Raw genomic sequence first — 21,239 nt, 5'->3', positions numbered from 1 at the left:
TTTAAAAACATGCAGGCGCTTATAGTCAAGAAATATGTATGGTAAAATTGATTTAAAAAGGGCACTTTAGGTCTGGAATTATCCTTCCATTTTTCACGTAGAGTAAAATAAAAACCCAGAGGTGTGAATTTACTTTTCTCAAGCCTAAGAATTATTCATTAGCAGAATAAAGACATAAATTGGGGCCTCTTGAATCCCAATTCTTTGGTACTTTCCAATAGGGCATTTAATGTGCAAAAATCATCTGAAATCTGATTAAATAAATCTTTCAGCTACTTTTTGTTAGATAAAATTTTGATTTGTAAAAAACATTACAAAACAAAGAAATATTGAAATATAAGATATAAATATATAAGCCAGTACTTGAGATACAATAAAAAGAAAACTACCAAATAGATTCCAAGGCCAGGATATCGTCAGCATTACTTTTTTTTTTGGTCTCTTCTCGTACCTTGTTATTGAGATATCGAGACAGGCAAAAAGGAGATCAAGCTCTGAATATTTGTTGTTTAATGTGTAGCTTTTAGCTGGGAGTGGCTGCTAGCCATGTACTGTCTGTGTGTTTAGGAAATTGTGCTGAGCTCTGATGGCATAGTCATTCTCAAGTCATTCACTCCTATTTGTCTGTCTTTCTTTACTATACATCTGTGTACATTTAGAGATTTTATTTGCTGTAATATTCAAAATGCAAGATAATAAAATATGAACATAGAATTCTCGAGTATATAAATGTTGTTCCTCACAGAATATAAAATCCTCTGTGATAGGGACCAGTGTTCTTATGGTTGTCTTATTCATATAGAAGCTGAGGCTCATAGATTGTGGTTTGATACAAATGACAAACCCACTAAATGACAAAACATATAACAGAGATTTTTGACTCAGAAACCAGTGATTTTCCTACTGGAACCCTCATACTCTGTGTGTGGGAATATTAAATAATGCAACCTAATTTAACAGTTTCTTTAAAAGTTAAATATGTTTTTTAGGTAACATAGTAATTATGTGCCCAGACAAAAGTGAGGCATGTGTGTGTGTATCCTGTACATACATATATATACACACACACTACAAACCTGTATGAAGATGCTCATTAGAACATTATTTGCATGGGCAAACACTGGAACCAATCCAAAAGTTTATCAACTGGTAAATGGATAAACAAAAGTTGTATATTTGTATAGTAGAATACAAATCAACAATAAAAACAACCAAAATGAATGAACCTTGAAAATATTATTGTATGAGTCCACTCATAAGAAATATCCAGAAGAGACCAATTTACAGATACAAACTGAAGACTCTCTGGTGAGATTGCACCAAATGGGCTCCAGAGAATTTTTAGGGGATGATGGAAATGATCTAAAACTGAATTTTGGTAGTTACTGTCCAACGCTGCAAATTTATTATGACTTTTTGAATTTTGTACTTATAATAGGTATTTTGAAAATATACATTATTCCAAACAAATGCAAAGTGGGTGGCAGTGGGGAGGAAGGAAGAGAGAGGCAGGGATATGGAGCCATTCTAGATGTAATCTAAGCTTCTTGACTTTACTAAAGGGGGTGTTGATTGGTTCACTGGGAGAACGTTTTAGGAACATGGTTATTTTACTGGTGACAGAAACAAAACAATATATTATTTAGAGTTGAGGAAACATTTAACCCCTGATTCCTTTTATATAGTGTTGCTCTTTGTTGTTTAGTCACTCAGTCATGTTCAACTCTTTGTGACTGTATGGACTGCAGCACACCAGGCTTCCCTGCCCTTCACTGTCTTCCAGAGTTTGCTCAAACTCATGTCCATTGAGCTGATGAGGCCGTCCAACCATCTTATCCTCTCTCACCCCTTTTCCTTCTGCCCTCAATCATTCCAGCAACAGGGTCTTTTCCAAAAGTTGGCTTTTCACATCAGGTGGCCAAATTACTGCAGTTTCAGCTTCAGCATCAGTCCTTCCACTGAATATTCAGGGTTGATTTCCTTTAGGACTAACTGGTTTGATCTCCTTGCAGTCCAAGGGAGTCTCAAGAGTCTTATTCAGCATCATAGTTCAAAAGCATCAGTTCTTCAGTGCTCAGCCTTCTTTATGGTCCAGCTCTCACATCCATCATGACTATTGGAAAAACCATAGCTTTGACTATATGGACCTTTGTTGGTAAAATTATGTCTCTGGTTTTGATTTGCATTTCTCTAATAATGAGTGATGTTGAGCATCTTTTCATGTATTTATTAGCCATCTGTCAGTCTCCTTTGGAGAAATGTCTGTTTAGGTCTTTTGCCCACTTTTTGATTAGGTTGCTTGTTTTTCTGGTTCAATACCAGTTGAGCTGCTTGTATTTTTTTGTGATTAATTCTCTGTCAGTTTTTTCATTTACTATTATTTTCTCCCATTCTGAGGGCTATCTTTTCACTTTGCTTATCATTGCCTTCATTGTGCAAAAGCTTTTAAGTTGAATTAGGTTGCATCTGTTTTTGTTTGTTTGTTTGTTTATTTATTTTCATTACTCTGGGAGGTCAGCCATAGAGGATCTTGCTGTGATTTATGTCAGAGAGTGTTCTACCTGTTTTCCTCTAAGAGTTTATACTTTCTGGTATTACATTTTGGTCTTTAATCCATTTTGAGTATATTTTTGTGTATGGTGTTAGAAAGTGTTCTCACTGTAGATGACATGATACTCTACATAGAAAACCCTAAAGATGCCACCAGAAATTTACTAGAGCTAATTAACAAATATAGTAAAGTTTGGGATATATAATTAATACACAAAAATCCCTTGCATTTCTATATGCTAACAGTGAGAAAACGGAAAGAGAAATTAAGAAAATAATCATATTCACCATTGCAATGAAAAGAATATACTTAGGAACAAATTTACCTAAGTGACAAAAAAACCTCTATATAGAAAACTGTAAAACACTGATGAAAGAAATCAAAGATGATACAAATAATGGAGAATATACCATGACCTTGGATTGGAAGAATCAATATAGTGAAAATGACTGTACTGCCCCAAACAGTCTGTAAATTAAATGTAATCCCTATCAAACTACCCATGATATATTTCACAGAACTAGAACAAATAATTTCACAATTTGTATGGAAATACAAAAGGCCTCAAATAGCCAAAGCTATCTTGAGAATAAAGAATGGAACTGGAGGAATCATCCTTCCCAGCTTCAGACTATTCTACAAAGCTATAGTCATCAAGACAGTATAGTACTAGCACAAAGACAGAAATATAGATCAGTGTAACAAAATGAAAAGTCTGGAGATAAATCCACAAACCTATAGACACTTTGACAAAGGAGGTAAAAATATACAGTGGAGAAAAGATAGTCTCTTCATGTGATGCTGGGAAAACCTGTCAACTTGCATGTAAAAGAATGATCTTGGTTTTTGAATGCTGAATTTTAAGCCAGCTTTTTCACTCCTCTTTTACCTTTATCAGGAGGCTGTTTAGTTCCTGTTTGCTTTCTGCTATTAGGGTGGTGTCATCTGCATATCTGAAGTTACTGATGTTTCTGCCGGCAGTCTTGATTTTAGCTTGTGCTTTATCCAGACTGGTATTTATGTATTAAATTCACAAATAATTGTTCATAAGCTCTTTTGCTTGAAACAATGCATCTTAATTGTCTTTTTGAAAAAAAAATTAAAAATACATGTAGAAAGCTTCATATAGTTGAATAACACCCTCAACCATTTCATATATGCCTTCCACAACTCTTGAAAGGAAAGAACGTAAAACAAAAACTACAATGAGAGAAGACATTTTATGCAGAAAATTATTTTACCTGGTATACTTGGTATGCAATAAAGTCAAAATTTGTTCAATATTTTGTGTATATAATGTAATAACATATATTCCTATATAATGATAATAAATATTAAACATGGTAATTTTCAAGTAACATTTTAAGAAATATATCATTGCTTAGTAGTTTTTACTCAAGTCAAAAATATAATCTAACTTTTAAATAAATGCTTACTTTATATGTTTGAGACAGATTATGATCTAATCAGAAAACTCAATCAGCATCTACTGTCACTCCACTTACTTCCCTAGTTAAATAATTTAATCAGAAAATTTGTTAAATCTGATGAGTTCTAGGGAAAATAATGCATTTTAGTTTAATGACCAGTGAGGATCTACTGACTCCCTGTGGAGTCACATATTTTTCTAATTTTTAACTTCACCATGGACTTCCTCACAGTAGCTGTGTTCATTCCAACAATAAGATCACATTCTTATATTTATAACCTTTTTAAACATTTAAGTTCTCTCTCATTAATTTCAACATCTCAATTTTAAAACTACCTAGGAAAACAAAATTTTAAAAAGTTCAACACTATGATTTTTTTAAGTTTTTTTTTTTTTTTTTTTTGTCTTAGAAAGTGGAAATTAATATGTCCTCAAAGAAACACAGCATGCCAGTTTTGAACATTTCTAGAATGTTGAGACTTTTGGAGTTACCAGCCATGTTGAAATAAGCTATGATACATTGATGTTTGGTAGCTCAGTCATGTCTGACTCAGTACAACCCCATGGACTGCAGCATTCCAGGCCTCCCTGTCTTTCACAATCTCCTAGAGCCTGTTCAGACTCATGTCCATTGAGTCTGTGATGCCATCCAACCATCTTGTCCCCTGTTGTCCCTTTCTCCTTCCTTCAATTTTTCCCAGCATAAGGGTCTTTTACAGTGAGTTGGCTCTTCACATCAGGTGGCCAAAGTATTGGAGTTTCAGTTCAATTCAGTTCAGTTCAGTTGCTCAGTCATGTCTGACTCTTTGCGACCCCATGAATTGCAGCACGCCAGGCCTCCCTGTCCATCACCAACTCCCGGAGTTCACCCAAACTCATGCATTGAGTTGGTGATGCGATCCAGCCATCTCATCCTCTGTCGTCCCCTTCTCCTCCTGCCCCCAATCCCTCCCAGCATCATGGTCTTTCTGGTGAGTTAACTCTTCACATGAGGTGGCCAAAGTATTGGAGTTTCAGCCTCAGCATCAGTCCTTCCAATGAACACCCAGGAATGGTCTCCTCTGGATGGACTGGTTGCAGTCCAAGGGACTCTCAAGAGTCTTCTCCAACACCACAGTTCAAAAGCATCAATTATTTGGTGCTCAGCTTTTTTCACAGTCCAACTCTCACATCCATACATGACCACTGGAAAAACCATAGCCTTGACTAGATGGACCTTTGTTGGCAAAGTAATATCTCTGCTTTTGAATATGCTATCTAGGTCGGTCATAACTTTCCTTCCAAGGAGTAAGCATCTTTTAATTTCATGGCTGCAATCACCATCTGCAGTGATTTTGGAGCCCCCAAAAAGAAAGTCTGAGACTATTTCCACTGTGAGCTTCAGCGTCCTTCCAATGAATTATTCAGGGTTGATATATAGGACTTATAAAAAGGAAAAAAGTAATTTTCTAAAATGAAAAAAGATAAGATGTATTTGTACCATGCATACTTTATATACATGTTGCTAGTCTATACAGAGAAGGCAATGACATTCCATTCCAGTACTCTTGCCTGGAAAATCCCATGGGCAGAGGAGCCTGGTAGGCTGCAGTCCATGGGGTCGCTTTTCACTTTCATACATTGGAGAAGGAAATGGCAACCCACTCCTGTGTTCTTGCCTGGAGAATTCCAGGGACGAGGGAACCTGGTGGGCTGCCGTCTATGGGGTCGCACAGAGTCGGACACGACTGAAGTGACTTAGCAGCAGCTAGTCTATAAATCTATTAACATGCCTATTTTAATTGAATATATATAATATGAACTCTCTAGTAATGTTAAATATAAAATATTCATGCTAAAATGTATGCTCAATTTATATATTGCTGGGTTCTTCTCTAACCAATGGAATTTTTAACCTAATTTTTGCCTTGATTCTGAAAGCAGAGACAACTAAAGATAGAGCCTTCATGGAACATGTGTTCTATGGCCGGTGATCACAATTGACAACTGCCACTGCAAACAGCATTGGTGGCCATCTATGTTAATCTCTCTGAGGTCCCATTGGTGACTTAGGTATATGATAGACAGTTATTAAAGTTCAGCATGTATGTGTATGCCCATTGCTTAGTTGTGTCTGACTCTTTGTGGCCCCATGGACTGTAGCTCGCCAGGCCCCTCTGTCCATGGAATTTTCTAGGCAAGAATACTGGACTGGGTTGCCATTAGCATGTTAATTTTCCTGGAGTGTTCACCAGCTCTTCCAGTAACCAAGTACTCTCTAGGGATGAAAAAGACAGTTTGAAGAAAGGTGGGCCTCAAAGTACACTGGAAAGAAAAAAAAATTTTTTTTTGAGGAACAAAAAAAATGCATGCAATATGAATCCAAATCTAAGGGTATGTTTCCAAGTAAATGTTACCAACTTCCAATAAATGAATCATTGGGATTATTTTTAACTTCTTCAAGATTAATTTTAGTCCTACAACTAGAGTTTAAAGAAAAAAATTGGGAGGATATCCATACCATAAGGCCACCCTTAGGTATTATTAACTTGCAAAGCTTACATAAGGAAATACATACTAAACATCTTTATTCAAATCATGGTCCTAGATGATGTGGATATAAAGCAGAGTGGAATATGGAATTTGTACTCAAGATAGAAAATCAAGTTAAATTTTTTTCTCTCCTTCAGCATATAACCATAAATTAAGTAGTTTTCCTTTTTAAAATTAGTAACTGCAGTATTCATGTGAATATTCAGTGGTGATGAGAGATTAAAATTTTAGCTTTATAGGTACTTCCTAGTGACTGATACAATAGGTTTCAGAGGCCAGTTAACCCTACCTGGTGACCACATAAGTCATAAACACTCTGTTGTATGAATGGGTTACATTTTTCATAATGGCCTGAAAATATAAAACCTGTCTTTATCTCCCAATTAGTTATTCTCTTTTGGCATATAAGTGGAAGAGACATAATGAAGGGCTGGGAGTTTTATCTGTTTGAGCTCAAGTAATACTTCCCAAGGTGACATTTCATGGCTAAAGAGGCAGTCTTCTTGGTTTTGTGTTTGAAAACACACTTATTTAGATTGAGACTTAAGATGGTATTTTTATTTCCACAGGAATTTGAAAATGCTTAGCAAACATACACTTGATCATTTCCTTTTACAAATATATTGAGGCTTCTGAAGCTCAATAATGAACCCTTCTTTTTGGCCAGTTGCCTGTATATTTATCTAGAAAATTAGTATCATTGTGACCAGGTTGTAGTTATATAATTGTGCCCTTACTGTTAGATTCTGGGTGTCTCTCATTCTGCCCTATCAGAATCCTGGGAAGTAGCAGAGAAGGTCACAGCAGGTTCCAGTGAACATTAATTTGACTTCACAACTGCTACGCTTTGTCAACTAGAAGGAAAAAAAAAAAAAAGTTGGGCACTGTGAGTAATTGGAGCACCGTCAAATGAATTTGGTCAGGAGATATTCCCTGGCTCTGTCAAAGGCTCTTTATACATGGGATTAGTCCCACATGAGAGTGGGGCCCTTTCATGTAATGAGGTGGGGCAGTGACCATTTCTAATTAAATTTCAGAGTTATGGATGGGGGTGGGGGGGTGTTAATTGTAGAGTACATTCTGACTACAGATCCAAAGGAAATATAAGATTAAATCCAATAAAAATATATTCCTGAATGCAAATTTAATTGTTTAACCAATTTTTACTGGTTAGGGGCTCTGTCTTCTATAATAGGAGCAGGATAAGCTGAACAAAAAGAATATGTCCTTATGCCTTGTCATCTCAAAAGCCACAACTATGCTGAAACATGGTAGTATTTATTTATTTGTTTGTTTTGTTATCCAGTAAAACTTAAAACCTAGAGACTAAAAGGGGTCTTTCTGGAGTAGTTGAGATGTTCTGTATCTCAGTTGTGATGGTAGTTGGCTGTTGTTCAGCCGCTAAGTCGTGTCCAAACTTTGTGACCCCATGGACTGCAATATACCAGGCTTCCCTATCCTTAACTGTCTCCCAGAATTTGTTCAGATTCATGTCCATTAAGTCAATGATGCCATCCAACCATCTTATTCTCTGTCACCACCTTCTTCTGCCCTCAGTCCTTCCTAGCATTAGGGCCTTCTCCAATGAGTCAGCTCTTCACATCAGGTAGCCAAAGTATTGGAGCTTCAGTTTCAGCATCAGTCCTTCCAATGAATATTCAGGGTTGATTTCTTTTAGTATTGACTAGTTTGGTCTCCTGGCAGTCCATGGGACTCAAGAGTCTTCCCCAGTACCACAATTTGAAACCATCAGTTCTTCAACTCTCAGTCTTCTTTATAGTCCAACTCTCACATCCTATATGTATACTGGAAAAACCATAGCTTTGACTTTGTGTACCTTTGACTGCAAAGTGATGTCTCTGCTTTTTAATATGCTGTCTAGGTTTGTCATAGTTTTTCTTCCAAGGATCAGGCATCTTTTTAATTTCATGGCTGCAGTCACTGTCAGAAGTAACTTTGGAGCCCAAGAAAATAAAGTCTGTCACTATTTGTACTTTTTATCCATCTTTTTGCCATGAAATGAAGGGACCGGATGGCATGAAATTAGCTGTTTAAATATTGAATTTTAAGCCAGTTTTTTTCGCTCTCTCCTTTGACCTTCATCAGGAGGCTCTTTAGTTCCTGTCTGTATATCTGACATTGTCGATAGTTATCAATTCCAGCTTGTGAGTCATCCAGCCCAGCAGATTGCATGATATACTCTGCATATAAGTTAAATAAGGAGGGTGACAATATACAGCCTTGATGTACTCCTTTCCCAATGTCGAAACAGTCCATTTTTCCATGTCTATTTCTAACTGTTTCTTCTTGACCTGCATACAGGTTTTGCAGGAGGCAGGTAAGGTGGTCTGGTATTCTCATCTCTTCAAGAATTTTCCACAATTTATTGTGATCCAAACAGTCAAAGGCTTTAGCATACTCAGTGAAGCAGAAGTAGATTTTTTTTTCTGGAATTTCCTTGCTTATTCTATGAACCAACATACATTGGCAATTTGATCTCTGGTTCCTCTGCCTTTTCTAAAACCAGCTTGTACATCTGGAAGTTCTTGGTTCATAATGTTGAAGTGTAGCTTGAAATATTTTGAGCATTACCTTGTTAGCATGTGAAATGATGGTAGTCAGTCAGTCAGTTAAGTCGCTCAGTTGTGTCCAACTCTTTACAACCCCATGACTGCAGCACTTCAGGCCTCCCTGTCCATCACCAACTCCTGGAGTTTACCCAAACTCATATTCATTGAGTCAGTGATGCCATCCAACCATCTTATCCTCTGTCGTCCCCTTCTCCTCCTGCCCTCACTCTTTCCCAGGATCAGGGTCTTTTCAAATGAGTCAGCCCTTTGCATCAGGTGGCCAAAGTATTTGAGTTTCAGCTTCAACATTAGTCCTTCCGATGTAGTACATATATATATATATATATATATATATTGTTAAAACTCATTGACATAGGCTGTTAAGGTGGGTGAATTTCATTATATATAAATTACTTCCAAAGAAAGCCTATTCCAATAATAGTAACTTACCTTTCTCTTTCTCACTGATGTGATAGAAATTATTTGTATTATTTGCTTTGAGTAGAAGTATTGCAATAAAGAATATGCAATGCTTCTTTGTGCACCAAGAGATTATATTACTTTTGTCTTCATACTCTGTTGACCATAGAGTCATTTTCAGTCTCACTCAACGAAATGAAAGTGTTAGTCACCCAGTCATGTCTAACTCTGCCCATGGACTATAGCCCACCATGCCCCTCTGTCCATGGAATCCTCCAGGCAAGAATAGTGGAGGAGTTGCAATTCCCTTCTTCAGGTGATGTTCCCAACCCAGGTTTCCTGCATTGCAGACAGATTCTTTACCATCTGGGCCACAGGAGAAGCCCTCCTTCTCAGCAAACCTCCCTCACTCTTTCAACTACATAACCAAAAATATACTTTGATAAATAAATGCCCTTTCCTGTTGGCCTCTCAGACCCCATGGTACTTCAGGATTATTTTTTTTAAGCATTATATCTTTCTACTACTGGAGAAGAGAGGAAAATAGCTCAAATGTGCTACTGGAGAAGAGTGGAAGAAATAGCTCCAGAAGAAATGAAGAAGCTGAGGCAAAATGGAAACCACACTCAACTATAGATGTGTCTGGTGGTAAAAGTAAAGTCCAATGCTATAAAGAACAATATTGCATAAGAACCTGCAATGTTAGGCCCATGGATCAAGCTAAATTGGAATTGGTCAAACAGGGGATGGCAAGAGTGAACATCAACTTTTTAGGAATCAGTGAACTAAAATCACTGGAATTGGCAAATTTAATTCACGTGACCATTATATCTACTATTGTGGGCAAGAATCCCTTACAAGAGATGCAGTAGCCTTTGTAGTCAACAAGAGTCCAAAATGCAGTACTTGGGTACAATCTCAAAAATGACGGAATGATCTCTAGTCACTTCCAAGGCAAACCATTCAATATCACAGTAGTTCAAAACCATGCCCCAACTACTAATGCTGAGGAAGGTGAAGTTGAATGGTTCTATGAAGACCTATAAAACTTTCTAGAACTAACACCAAAAAAAAAAAAAGATGTCCTTTTCATCATAAGGGACTAGAATGCAAAAGTAGGAAGTCAAGAGACACCTGGAGTAACAGGCAAGTTTGGCCTTGCAGTAAAAAATGAAACAGGACAAAGTCTAACATAATTTTGCCAAGTGAACACTCTGGCCATAGCAAAACCCTCTTCCAACAACACAAGAGATAACTCTAAACATGGATATCACCAGTGGTCAATCGCCAAATCAGATTGATTTTATTCTTTACAGATCAAGATGGAGAAGCTCTACACAGACAGCAAAAATAAAACTGGAAGTTGACTGTGGCTCAGATCATGAATTCCTTATTGCCAAATTCAGACTTAAATTAAGGAAGGTAGGGAAGACCACTAGGTCATTCAGGTATGACCTAAATCAAATCCTTTACACTTATACAGTCCAGTGACAAATAGATTCAAGGGATTATATCTGATAGAGTCCCTGAAGAACTATGGAGGGAGGTTGGTGACATTGTACAGGAGACAGGGATCAAGACCATCCACAAGAAAAATAAATGCAAAAAGGCAAAATGGTAGTCCAAGGGAGCTTAACAAATAGCCAAGCAAAGAAGAGAAGCAAAAGAAAAAGGAAAAAAGGAAAGATATACCCATTTGAATGAAGAGTTCCAAAGAATAGCAAAGAGATAAGAAAGCCTTCCTCAATGATCGATGCAAAGAAATAGAGGAAAACAGTAGAATTGGAAAGACTAGAAACCTCTTCAAGAAAATTAGATACCAAGGGAACATATCATACAAAGATGGGCACAATAAAGGACAGAAATGAAATGGAGCTAACAGAGGCGGAAGACATTAAGAAGAGGTGGCGAGAATGCACAGAAGAGCTGTACAATAAAGATCTTAATGCTGCAGATAACTGCAATGGTGTGATCACTCACCAAGAGCAGACATCCTGGGGTATGGAGTCAAGTGGCCCTTAGAAAGCATCGCTATGAACAAAGCTAGTGGAGGTGTGGAATTCCAGCTGAGCTATTTCAAGTCCTAAAAGATGATGCTCTTAAAGTGGTGCATTCAACATGCCAGCAAATATGGAAGACTCAGCAGAGGCCACTAGACTTGAAAAGGTCAGTTTACATGCCAATCCCAAAGAAGGGCAGTGTAAAAAACTGTTCAAACTACCACAAAATTGCGTGCATTTCACATGCTAGTAAAGTAATGCTCAAAATTCTCCAAGCCAGGCCTTAACAATATGTGAACTGAGGATTCCTAGACGTTTAAGCTGGATTTAGAAAAGGCAGAGGAACCAGAGATCAAATTGCCAACATCAATTGGATCACAGAAAAAGCAAGAGAATTCCAGATTTATTTCTTGTTCATTAAGTATGTTAAAACCTTTAACTGTGTGGATCACAACAAACTGTGGAAATTTCTCAAGGAGGTGAGAATACCAGACTACCAACCTGCCTCCTGTGAAACCTGTATGTATGTTAAAAAGCAACAGTTAAAACCAGATATAGAATAACAGACTGGTTCAAAATTGGGAAAAGACTTCATCAAGGCTGTATATTGTCACCCTTTTTATTTAACTTATATGCAGAGTAAATCATGAGAAGTGCCAGACTGGATGAAGCACAAGCTGGAATCAAGATTGCAGGCAGAAATATCAGTAACCTCAGTTATGCATATAACAACACCCTTATGGCAGAAAGCAAGGAGGAACTAAAAAGCCTCTTGATTAAGGTGAAAGAGAAGAATGAAAAATCTGACTTAAAACTCAACATTGAAAAAACAAAGATAATGGCATCTGGTCCCATCACTTCATGGCAAATAGATGGGGAAACAATAGAAACAGTGAGAGACTTTATTTTCTTGGGATCCAAAATCACTGAAGATTGTAACTGCAACCATGAATTTAAAAGATGCTTCATCTTTGGAAGAAAAGCTATGACCAACCTAGACAGCATATTGAAAAGCAGAGATATCACTTTGCCGACAAATGTCCATCTAGTCAAAGCTGTGGTTTTTCTGGTAGGCATGTGCAGATATGACAGTTGGACCATAAAGAAGGCTGAGCACTGAAAAATTGATGTATTTCATCTGTGGTGTTGGAGATAACTCTTGAGAATCCCTTAGACTGCAAGGAGATCAAACCAGTCAATTGTAAAGTAAATCCACCCTGAATATTCATTGGAAGGACTGATGCTGAAGCTGAAGCTCCAATACTTTGGCCACCTGACTTTTTAGAAAATACCCTGATGCTGGGAAAATTTGAAGGCAAGAGGAGAAGGGGACAACAGAAGATGAGATGGTTGGATGGTATCACCAACTCAATGGACATGAGTTTGAGTAAGCTCTTGGAGATGGCAAAGGACAGGGAATCCTGGCATGCTGCAGTCCATGTAGTCACAAAATATAGGACACAACTGAGACTGAACAACATTATATCTTTCAGAAATTGAATAGTATTTGGAAATTATCACCTTGTTTTATTTTACTATTTTTCTACTAAAAAATTGAGATTTTACCATCCACAGAAATACCTCAAACAGCATGTTCAAAGTTAGATTCCCTACTGTACCTCACTAACTCTTTCTGCTGTTTTCCAGACTATACCTATGATACCATCACCTGCCCATCATATAGAACTCCTCCATGATTCCCTTTTTCTGATTCCTTTCTGCACATGGCATCCAGTTTCAATCAGCTCTACCTCCTTGCCACTTCTTTGTCTCATTTCCTTATAGTCATCCCCTTATTTCAACCTCAATTCAGACTTCATTCATTGTTTGCCTAGCCTACTGTTTTTTTCTCCTTTAAGTCTGATCTCATCAGTCCATATACCTTGTGCCTATAAGTTCATGATGAACATAGAAAATTATTTCTATCTTTTTCTGATTTAATCTTCTCCTGACTTCTTGTTGCCTACCTCACTATAACCAAAATTTATTGGTATGACACACAAGGTCCTCCACGATACAGGCTGTCCACCTCTTCAACACTGATTACAAAACCTTGCCATATTTAATAGTTTGGTCCTGGTATGGACTGAATATTTGTGCTCCTCCAGAATTCATATTTTGAAATCCTAACCTCCAGTGCAATGGCATTAGGAAGTGAGATCTTTTGGTGTTACGTCATAAGGGTGGGGCCTCATGAATGTGATTAGTGCCCTTGTAGAAACAAACAGGAGAGCTTCTCTTTATGTTTCTGGTTTTTGCCATGTAAAGATAAACTAAGACAGCCATCTGCAAACTAGGAAGTGGCTTCTCACTATTGGTGATGGCATCTGGAGCATGGATTTCCCAACTTCCAGCACTGAAAAATGTTTGTTGTTTAAGTCATGCAGACTGTTGTAAAGTGTTACAGCAGCTTTGCGATCTCAAAGCCATAGTAAGTTGTCTAGTTCACTTGTATTGTTGTTTAAACTATTTTATGAATGGCCTTCAAGGTATATTAATTCCAGGCAGGTGGAAATAGTTACAATGTAGACCACATTTAGAAATTATTAATATTCCTCTGAAGGAGAATTTAATGTTTTCTTATGCTTTCAATAGCATCCTGTTCCTAGCTACCTTATCTTATAATTTCTTTGAAGACCACATCTGTAACTTGTTCATCTCTGAGATTCATACACGTAGCTTGGCATCTTTGCATAGTAAATATCAAACCTTGGCAAAGTACTGATAGGTATTTGTATTTTATATGATTTGCCTAGGCTAAAAGAATTATGATGCTTCAAGTGTTTGAATACTAGGCTTTAAGATCAATGAAACCCAAAAGAGATACTTGAAGAATCAGTTTTGAGGTTTTGAGAATGGAAGAACTTAGGTTAAGGATCATAAAACTTCTGGTAGCCACCTCTTTAAATAAATGAGTGATTTATCCAAGAAGAAATATTTATTTATGAGCAGTAATGTGGCAATCCAGGTCTCCCTCATTGCAGACATATTCTTTACAATCTGAGCCACCAGGGAAGCTCCTTAAATAAACAGAGAAAATATAGTTTTTCATTAATTAATTTGATCATCCTTATGAGTCATCATAAGTCAGGAAGCTATAGTTAGAACTGGACATGGAACAACAGACTGGTTCCAACTAGGAGAAGGAGTACCTCAAGGCTGTATATTGTCACCCTGCTTATTTAACTTATATGCAAAGTACATCATGAGAAACACGGGGCTAGATTAAGCACAAGCATAAGATTGCTGTGAGAAATACCAATAACCTCAGATATGCAGATGACGCCATCTTTATGGCAGAAAGTGAAGAAGAACTTAAGAGCCTCTTGATGAAAGTGCAAGTGGAGAGTGAAAAAGTTGGCTTAAAGCTCAGCATATAGAAAACTAAGATCATGGCATCTGGTCCCATCACTTCATGGCAAATAGATGGGGAAACAGTGGCAATAGTGGCAGACTTTATTTTGGGGGGCTCCAAAATCACTGCAGATGGTGATTGCAGCCATGAAATTAAAAGATGCTTACTCCTTGGAAGGAAAGTTATGACCAACCTAGATAGCATATTCAAAAGCAGAGACATTACTTTGCCGACTAAGGTCCATGTAGTCAAGGCTATGGTTTTTCCAGTGCTCATGTATGGATGTGAGAGTTGGACTGTGAAGAAAGCTGAGCGCCAAAGAATTGATGCTTTTGAACTGTGGTGTTGGAGAAGACTCTTGAGAGCACCTTGGACTGCAACGAGGTCCAAGCAGTCCAACCTGAAGGAGATCAGCCCTGGGTGTTCACTTGAAGGACTGATGCTAAAGCTGAAACTCCAATAATTTGGCCACCTGATGCAAAGAGCTGACTCATTTGAAAAGACCCTGATGCTGGGAAATATTGAAGGCAGGAGGAGAAGGGGACAACAGAGGATGAGATGGTTGGATGGCATCACCGACTCAATGGACATGAGCTTGAGTAAACTCCAGGAGTTGGTGTTGGACAGGAGGCCTGACCTGCTGCAGTCCATGGGGTTGCAGAGTGGGACATGACTGAGAGACTGAACTGAACTGATGAGTCCTCATCTCCTGTGTAGTGCAACAACTTTCTTTATTTTGTTCCATTTGTATCTAATCTATTGCATTACTGTATCATGTACTAGATTCAGCTTCCCTTTAGGCAATGCTGACTCCCTTGGTTAAACAGGCTCAGTCTGTCAGCTAGGTCCTTCTTTGGACTCTTACCATAAAATGGTATCTAGGAAAGATTTCGTTTCCTAACCTTGTGCTGCTGAAACAATATTCACGCATTGTATTGCTCTGTGGCATCTCTGGACTCCAGTGCTTTTATCATGTTCCCTGTGGTTTGCTTTCTCTCTGTTGATCTTAATGGTGAGCTGCTAAACTGATGGGATCCAGACTGGCATCTCTCATTTGCATTGGATAGAAACTAGTGGTGCTCTCTTACCTACTCAGCCTATGCTTGACTCATGATGGTTCTACAGAGTCCCTGAATCATGACTTGAATCAGCCTCCATCAGGTCCTCACTGTTTAATCTCCAGGCTAATTTGCATGTCCAGTTCTATTCACGTTGCTCTCAAATGAGTCAAATGATACAGTGTTATCCTCTCATTAACCAGAATGATGTGATCAGAACAGGACCAATCATAATGTCTTTGGGGCCAGAGCAAGAATAGAAAGGGAAATGCTTTTTCACAATAAATATTTAATTCATGAATCATGCTGATGGCTTGTTAAATAAAATGTAGTCCAACCTGTTACCTTAACAAATATGTGGCCCTGACTATCTGGGAAGATACATTTGAATTGAGAATTATATGACTCTAGGCTCTTCTTGTGGCTCAGCTGGTAAAGAATCCCCCTGCAATGTGAGAGACCTGGGTTCAAACCCTGGATTTGGAAGATCCCCTGGAGAAGGGAATGATTCCCCACTCTAGTATTCTGGCCTGGAGAATTCCAAGGGGTCGCAAAGAGTTGGACATGACTGAGCAATATTCACTTTCTGACTCTTTAGATTTCTGAATCAAAGCTGAGTGGCACAGGAGAATCAGAACCTGGCATCTGGCCAACCTATCATCTTAGTGCCTTTAGGAGCCTCAAACATGTGGATAACCCAGCCTGGATGGGGAAAACGTTCACACTCTTCTGCAAACAACTGTTTGTCCCCTACTATTTGTCAGTCTCAGCAGTGTCCACCTAGGTGGTTTAATCTATTCTAAAGGAGGAAAGACCCAAGGAATGAACTCTCCTAGGCTCTGGAACAAGGATCCAGTAAAACTTTCTTAAAGTCCTGGGCAGGTATGGACTCCAGATGGATATATTACCAATGGATAACTATGGTACACCCTTGGCCATGGACTCCTTGCCCCATGAGTAGGAGTGTGGCTAGAAGGGGCATAGAGTAGCCTAGAGAGTACAGGGGTTAAAGTGGCCCTCATCTATGTGCAGTGTTGATCCATGCACAGGAGTTTTCACAGTCTCAAGAGGAAGAGGTATGTGCTCCTGTGCACCACCTTTATTAAGTACTCTGTTGTCTTCTGTTTAACCATTCTGTGCTCTGGTTATCCTTTACTTATTCTCAAGAGGACAGGTCACCAATGTAATATGCCAGTGTAATCTACAATATGTTTTGGTCCCCATCTTAAAAGAGAAAAGGTTCAAGGAATCTTAAACAAGGAATAGGTATTATGTAATAGTCACTGTACCTTTTTTCTGTCATGCATGTAAAAATTGCACTAGACTCTTTGTAGGTTGCAGTAACATGCACTCATAAATTCAGCAATTAACTTCTTTAGCTTTGCCAATAGCTCTGTTGATTATTTATTTAAATAGTATGCTTATCTTCTTGTGAAATATGAACTTTGCAGTAAACCTATATGTTAAAATATGACTAAAAATGAGAACAGATAAAGGAAGTGGAAATGCCACATTTTGGATCTAGTATATTTTTCACACCAAGGGGAACAAAAAAGTTATTGAAATCAATTGTCCTGTGGCAAAATGTTATTACAGAATGTAAAGGTTAATGATAATAGTTGAATCTTCTTGCTCAAGTATGGTAAATTATGTTTTAGGATTTGAGGAAATGCTAAATATATTGAAATGGGAAGTGAGAAATAATAAGCAGAACATTTTTATTATTTAGTTGATATATCAATAGGTTTTGAGTTTGCCTTGAACCAAACACTATGGTTCCCCCATTAGTTTACTTTCTTTGCTTTGCTTCTTAAGACACTTGATGCCAAATTCTGTTATTGCTAACCATGACTAACCTTATTTTTTAAAAATTCACCTTTACTATTTAAGTAAAGACTAATTTAAAAGTATGAAAAACATTGTTTGTGGTACATATCAACAAAGTGTTCATTTCCAAATCCCCACTTTAATTATTTTCTTCTTTTTTTTTTAAAAAAGAATAGATCCATGCATTACAAACTGTGTGGAAATAACAGTCCACACAGATCTTTATTTATCAGGAAATTTTAAGTTTCTTTAAAATGCATTTTGTATTGTTTAAGATGGGAATTCTAATGTGATGTTCCTGTGTGTATACATTTTTAAAAATCATGAAACCCATAATTTGGAGCACCAGATAACATTTTACAGAAGCTAGTATTCTTGAGAATAGAGACTGATATATGTTTGGTGGAAACTTCTTACCAACAACATATCTAGGAATATGAATAGTCCCCAAATGATATTAGAAACCTACTCTTAATTGACGTATCAATAATAACTTATTTCAGTTTTTGAAGATTGTTGCCATACCTTCTTTCTTATGAAAGTTTCCTATAATAAACCTAATGTAGTCTTATCTATAGTGTTAATAATTTACAGTAAAATTAAAATTTGAGATGATAGAATAATATAAATAGTATTACATTTGTGAAAAACTGAAAAGGCTATCTATGAAAACTTTAGTTTTCTAAAATCTGACTTTTTATTTACTTGTATAATTAGTAATTTACATAGAGTCTTGAAACATTATGATACAGCACTAAAACATAGAGATTTTTTGTCTAGATATTGAACTAGAAATCTAGTCCAGTGTTGGTTTCTTCACTAAGTATCAGTATGACTAGGGGCAGGTTAGTGGATCTTTGCAGTTTCTTTTACTAATCAAGAAAATAGTGATAGCATTATCCTCCTAAAAATGGTTGTGATATTAAAGAAATGACATATATATGGAAAGTACCTGTCCCATAGTGGGAATATTGATTACAGTTAACCTCTCTTCTCCATACGTTTTCTTAAATTTCAACTATTATCCTGAGGAAGTATCTAGCTTTCATATAAAAGGTTAAAATTTCCTGAGAAACTTGGAAAACCTAGGGGAAATTTAGTATGATGTTACAGAAGAAAAGCAGAAGTATAGACAGCATTGGTAGCAATGAAGAGAAAGCATAATTCATACATGCTCAGTCATACATGTGCATAATATGCCCACACAACACACAAACTAAATCCCACATGAAATAACTCATTGAAAAATCAGCAGGGAATAGACTCTGAAACTTGCTTTTATTTTAGGATATAGTGAACTGAACTGCTGCATTTTCATATGGCAAGCTGAGGGACAGATGACATTGTTAATGAAAATTTTTATGTCAATATGAGAATAATAACATTTGAAATGTTGACTTTGGCTTCTTAGTAAGGATCATTATATAGAACAATTTGTACCCCAGCAGAGCCTTGTGAAACAGAAATTATAACCCTTAGCAGTCAGGAGAGATTACAAATATAAACTGAGATAACAGAGTCAGGGCCTTATTTGAATGTTATGTTCCAGGTTTGCTAAATGGATGTTGGAAGAATTTGGGAAAAAAAGGAGAATCAATAAAATTATGTAAAAAAATGAAATATAAATTTATATCTTTTAAAAAATAATTAGAAGACGGTAAGGACAGACTAACTGTACTTTCAAATTAAAATTATTCTAAAATAAGGTTTTTTTGTGCTTGTTTTTTTAAAAAGAGCAATTTTCAGGAGGTTTTTGTTTGTTTGTTTGTTTGTTTTAATTGTTTATCTAACAGAATAAAACCAGGCAGAGAAGTCCCCAAGGAAACGCTTAAATACTTCATTGCTGTTTGCCATTTGGTCCTTCATCTTCTAAGCTCCTACCATATTTCCTTTTAAAGATTTATAACGTTTATTTCGATCACAAATGCAATCTAAGTGTGAATAAATAAGTGTATTATCTTTTAAGACCTCCTCGCTTCATGTTCCTTTAAAGAGAAGAGGTGCTAAACGTCTCTTCATAGCCTATTTGGCCGTAGTTGTCCCACCTTTGGTTTTAAAAATAGATCTGCAGTCCTTTCCTCATTTCATTAAAGAAATCCTGGGGAAGAAGTCCTGTGGATACTGTTGATAGTCTCCAAAATATAAAGATAGTAACTGGGCTGAAGGCAACTTGGATGGGCCTTCAGCTAACAGAGCACCATTAGGAAGTGGTGCAGGGGCAAATCTTGTCAACAAGATAGCAGCTCCTTCCACTAAAGCCAGGAGAATGGCACCTATTGCCGCTGGCACAGCCATGGCTACTGGTAGCTTTCTTGCTGCCCTCATGGTTCTTGTGAAAGCACCACTCTTGATGGAGTTCTAGGGATCTTCTTTCTCTCTGACTTGAACCATTATAATCAGTCGTGAAAGCAGACCTCTCTCAACTGCAAAGCTATCTCCAACTGCAGAGCCCTGGTTTTAATAGCTGTCAAACTGCTTCCTAGTCTGTGGTTTACTGCCAGCAGAGAATTGTGAAAACCTTTGCTTGCTTGAAGGATACCACCATCTATGCGTCTCATCTTGAAGTCCCCACTGCAGGCATCCATGATTCTCTAGGGGCAGGGCTGGCCCGCATACTCTTTTCTCTTGACTTCATGGCTAAATAAGTTTTTAAATTCAGTTTAATCTAGGGACATTGTTGATTAAATTTTAGATAACAGTTTGGTATCTGATTGAGATAATGAGAACACAAGACAGATTTACTGATCTCTATTTTGTACTGTGTGAATTTAGAGCATAGTCAATTTAAAGGTCTGCTAGTTAGAAAGCGCTGCCTCTCTATTACTACAGCTAAAACCTTTTGGACTTTAATTTTATCTTTGTTCAAAGAATTAACATCTTTTAAAAGTTCTTCAATCACAGAATGGAATTATTTTTAAAGAAAAGTTAGCTCCTTTAGATTTTACTTAGAAGATAGATTCTTAAACTCTTAGATATCAGTTAAGGTCTGTCCATTTTTTTGAATATACGTGCATTGGATTAATTAAATTTAAAATGTGACAAATGTAGATTGAAGGGAAAGAAACCTCACTAAGTAGAATTGTTGCAACCTAGTGTGTACTTTAGGGCTTCCCTGGTGGCTCAGTGGTAAGAATCTGCCTGCCAATGCAGGAGACATGGGTCAAGAAGATCCCCTGGAAAAGGAAATGGCAAGCTACTCCAGTGTTCTTGCTTGGAACATCTCATGGACAGAGGAGCCTGTTGGGCTGCAGTCCATGGAGTTGCAAAAGAGTCAGATAAAACTTAGTGACTAAACAGCAACAAACAAGTGTGTACTTTAATTGGGAATTTTCAAAATATGAAACTTTTTATCACTGCAGCAAGCAAACAGAATCCTTATTTATACACGTCCTCTTTTCTAAAGAATTTTGAGTTTGAATGTCTACTCACAAACAAAAAGAGAGGCTTTGTCTTTTGTCTTTTGATATAAGGTGGTTATTAGATGTTTGATTTTAAAA

The 21,239-nt window shown here is 37.2% G+C and overlaps 1 pseudogene; it reads right to left on the bottom strand.

Annotated features, from left to right (window-relative positions):
• Positions 1-19,821: 19,821 nt before the first annotated feature.
• LOC120854128 overlaps positions 19,822-21,239 on the bottom strand; it is a 133,769-nt pseudogene continuing 132,351 nt past the window's right edge.

This window comes from Oryx dammah, unplaced genomic scaffold, assembly GCF_014754425.2.
Source record: "Oryx dammah isolate SB20612 unplaced genomic scaffold, SCBI_Odam_1.1 HiC_scaffold_27, whole genome shotgun sequence".
NCBI classification, from domain to species: Eukaryota; Metazoa; Chordata; class Mammalia; order Artiodactyla; family Bovidae; genus Oryx; species Oryx dammah.
This window is presented reverse-complemented; position numbering and strand designations above follow the sequence as displayed.